Source organism: Jaculus jaculus, chromosome 6, assembly GCF_020740685.1.
Source record: "Jaculus jaculus isolate mJacJac1 chromosome 6, mJacJac1.mat.Y.cur, whole genome shotgun sequence".
In the NCBI taxonomy this organism is placed as follows: domain Eukaryota; kingdom Metazoa; phylum Chordata; class Mammalia; order Rodentia; family Dipodidae; genus Jaculus; species Jaculus jaculus.
Genome location: NC_059107.1, coordinates 54148634 through 54153247, shown reverse-complemented (window position 1 = coordinate 54153247; position 4614 = coordinate 54148634). Strand labels below are relative to the sequence as shown.

The following is a 4614-nucleotide window of genomic DNA, read 5'->3' as shown; positions in this document are numbered from 1 at the left end:
TTGTTAGTAAATACTAATTTTAAAAATATGAAAAAGTGACATCAAGAAAAAAACAGACTGGTTATCATTTTTAATGTTATAAACTTCATAGACATCAGGTGACACTTCTAGAACGATACAGTAACATAATAAAGCCGGACCACCAGGCCTTGTACTCCTGTCATATGGTTTGCTTGGCCCAAGTGGTTACTGCATTCTTTTTCATTCTTAAAATTTTATGATAGTAACAGCTTATTATACTATGTTATTCCCTTGCTCCTCCTACTGTTACCCTGGGGGCCCTCCTCAGTGGTGGGGTCATAAAGGCCTCAGTCAGTCCCTGTGGAGTACAGGTAACATACTCACTCTATGGTTCTCAGCATTCTTTCTGCCCCCTCTTCCATAATGTTCTCTGAGCCATGGCAGAACATTTGTCAGTCCAATTTAGTGTTGAGTTCTCTGTAACCTCTGAATTTCTATGTTAATAGGTTTTTATTGACTACCATGTCTGTCACCATCACCCTGGAGCTGGTTGTTAGTCTAGCAGTAAGACCAGTATTCATGTCACAGCTTTTTCTGCATATTTTCCCAGGCCCAGGCAGATATGGTACAGGTGACATACCTTATGGTAGCCAGTTGGCTATCTTCTTACCTTATCAATGAATCTTAGTTCTCCATTTTCTCTGCCATATATAAAATCAAGTCGATTCTTCAACCAAGAGTGAGAACAGCTTGGATTAAAGGGGTATGCAAAGGTATTTGAGAGATTTTTATTTTAGTGTGCAAGGCCACTCTTCTTCTCCATAGAGCAGTGGGAGCTTCTTTTTGATGTTTGAGCTTTCTGAACATGGAATTCTAACTTAGTTTCCTATACCAGATATGAGATCTCCACTGAGCTGGCTTTATGTCCCATTAGAGAACAGTTAGCTATCTGTAGAGACTGTATGCCATGATTGTACATGTTTATTACCAGGTATGTGACCCTTAGCAAAAATGGCTGCAGATGGACACTTTCAACAAAATTATGAGTCAGACTTCAAAGCTCAAAAGTGAAAGGTAAGAATTTTGTGGTAAATACTGACTGTTCATATTGAACTGAACAACTATGAAGTGATAATGATAAAACTGAACTCCTGGCAGTGAAGCTAGTATATAACCCAAGCCTGTCCTTGGAAGTTTGAATACTAAGTTCCTCACTTTGTAATAAAGAATAGATTTTTCAGTTTAAAAAGTAAGTTTAGCATCCAAATGTTTTCCATTATTTCCCCCTAACTTTAGAGAGATCTTTTGGAAACTAGTCTTGCTTGGGAAGGCAGGAAGGCTGAAGTTGTACAATTCTTCCAGATTCAACTCACTTTCAAATTCAAGAAAACTATATATTTAATTCTTTTTTTAAATAAAATATCATGTATGATGTGATTTCATTTCTTTGTATACATTTCCATCCTCCTAAGCCACCCTTATACACTTTCATTCTTCTCTCTTCTTAATCAGTGCAAAATTTGCCTACAATGACTGATGTCACGATTCATTAATGATGTTGGTTTCTGAGTGGTGTGATCTGGGATGAGATTTAAAAAATAACTTTTGTATTTTCTTATGTTAATGGGGTGTTTTCCTCTTTCATTTTAATGGCAATGGTGAATGTGATTTTCCTTGCAATTAACTTATAAAAGGGATAGTTATTTAGGAAATTAATTTTTCATTAGCTATGTTAATAAATTCTAACTTCTAATTTTTTATCCAGCTTGGTTTGGCACAATATAGACAATGACAACTAACATATATAAAAGATTGCCTAAATAGCATTATTTTTGCTGTATCTTGTGGTCCATCTGATCACTTTAACACTTCTAAAACTATAAAGAAGGAATTTAAGGAAATAATATCATTTGAGGTAATTTTGTTTCTTTATAGTTGTTTTCTCCAAATTCAATAAATATACACATTCAGTTGAAATATGAACTTGCATAGAAAATAATAAGTGACTCTAATGGTAGCTTTTCCCATCCATACACTTTGAACTTTCTTCATAAAGTAGCCATCATTAAAAAAACAAAAATGTGGTTACCACAGGCCAAATGACTGACTACAGGTTGTGCCCGGTTGAGTTGCCTCAGCCATAAGTGAACTGCTGTTGTCCTGGCCTGCCTACAGCTGTGGTTTGTGCGCTACTAAGCAGCCACTACTCCTGCTGGTGGATGGTCCCACCCCAAAGCAGGCACATAGTCCTGGACTGCTACCTGACCAGGAAACCCATAGGGATCCCAGAGCAGCTGGATGCTGAGCTCCTGCACCACTGGGAAAGTGGCAGATTTTTTTTTTTTTTAAGGGCTGGAGGGATGGCTCAGCGGTTAAGGTGTTTGCCTGTAAAGCAACTTTGGTTCAATTTCCAGGACCTACATAAGACAGATGCACAAAGGGTGTATGTGTCTGGAGCTCATTTGCAGTAGCTGGAGGCCCTAGTGCACCCATTCTCTCTCTTCCTCTCTCTACCTCTTTCTCTCTCTCTCAAATAAATAAAATAAAGTTTAAAAACATTTCTGCTTTATTTTACTTCTTAAAAAAAATGTGTCCCATTTCAACTTTGGACTGTTCTCTTAGAGAAATTGTAAGAATACTCTTTATTGTGCTGAAATGAAGCTTAAAAGTGATTGTAAGGTTTGGGAGTGACCATGACCACACAAACCACTCTGAGGCAAAGATAAAAGCTTTTATTCATGACAAACACCAGCTGCCAAGGCTGACTCACAAGAGAGGAGCACAGCCAACATGAGCTTTCAGGTAGTAGGCTTTATAGGTTTGTTTTTTATTTTTTTTTTTTTTAATTTGGGAGAAGGTGAGGAAGTTTAAAATAACAAGCCTGTTTGTTAAGTTAAATAACAAGTTCTTTTAGGAAAGATCATTGCATTAGCCATTTACAATAGAATAGCTAGGGTTTGACACCAGAACAGTGACCAGGTGACTTGCGAGACAAGGGTGCAAAAAACCATGTCCTGGGACATTGTTAGGCAAGTAGAGAATAATAACCAGGTGGTTTCTTAAATAATGTGGACAGCCCACTTCCTCATGTCTCATTACAATCCTAACAACCATGATGACTCCATCTTGGGAATATGTCCCTACTTAACAGTGATCACAGTGCATCTATACAATTAAGAAAATGTCTGTAGGTTCTTATAATACTACAAACTTTGACCATGATGACACTCAAGCATAAGTACCTTGGGATTCCAAAGAAACTAGATGCCTCCTGCACTTACACCTAAGAACCATTGCCTTGTAGGTGTCCCTATAGCATTTCGTTTGATAACATCATAGTAGTAGGTGAACCAGAAGACATTTATGATGATCAAGTACACATTCTTCCTAACTTTTGAAGTGGATTTTATTATTTTCTGCCCTGAACCAGGGCAAAAATTGATGGGTCCAATTAATAAAGTGTCTTTCAGTCACATTGGCTGTTTAGTGAGTGGATGTTTTAATGCCTCCCTAAACCTGAACAGATGTCATATGAGCAGTGGCAAACCTTGGAGGTGAATGGGAGTGATGAATGGGAATTCAAAGTATTCTGTTTAGATTCTGATGCTGCTGGACTATTCTGCATTCGAGGAAAGCTGAATAACATGAGTTTATAATCCAAGGCTTTTAAGGTTTCTGAAGCTGTAGCAGATATTGGTATTGAAGGAGCTGTTGAAATTTTCTCCTTTTTAAGAAAGATTCTGATTGATGATAACAATAATAAAGCAAGCAGGAGATAATAGTTTCTGTGCCATGTTGGTTCTTAGGAATTAAGGGTAGTATGATAAGATCTGAAAAGCAGATGACCACAACTCTGAAGATCAAGGATATTGTTAGAACCAAAAATTGCACCCATTATATAATATGGTTAGCAATAGTTGATAAATGCTGTGTGAAGGAATCAGCATTGCCTGGGGTCTGTTGTCAATGCATATAGCTAGCTCATGGAGATTAAAATCTGCAGTTGAATTCATCACTAGTTTCCAAGCCGCATGCTACTCAACTTGAAAGAAATAAAAACATGTTTCATAAAGCAAAAGGCAAGAGACTTAAATTGTGTATTTCTACCATTGTAAAAGTGACTGAGATAATACCCTGTAAACAGCTCTGAGCAAATGAAGAGGTACTATTTGGGGACAACTATTGTTAGAAGAATCAGAAAACACAGCTAAAGCCTAGAAATAACATGTGTTAATAAAAAGCATGCAGTATTGAGGGATTGTTCTAGAATAGAATAAATATTTAGATGGGAGGTATTAATTACATTTTAAAGATATTAAAAGGAAGATTTATATAGAAGAATATACTCAACTATATATAATTACTTTAATAAAAGTATATGGCCACGTGTGGTGCTATATTCCTCTAATCCCAACACTCAGAAGGCTGAGGAACAATGATTATGAATTGAAGGCAAGCCTCGTCTACATAGGCCAAGGTTTTCTCAAAACTACATGTTTATATGCATGTATAAATTCATATCTGTCTATGTAACTACACACACACACACACACACACACACACTGGGTGCCTGTAACTATAGTTTGAAGGATATTGTAACTCTTCTACTTTATTTAGAAAGTAATACTTAACAGGAATAAGGGTAAAGTCATA

General features: G+C 36.7%; 1 pseudogene; it reads left to right on the top strand.

The window, feature by feature from the left end:
- Positions 1–483: 483 nt before the first annotated feature.
- On the top strand, positions 484–3617 carry LOC123461504 (annotated as a pseudogene).
- Positions 3618–4614: the final 997 nt, after the last annotated feature.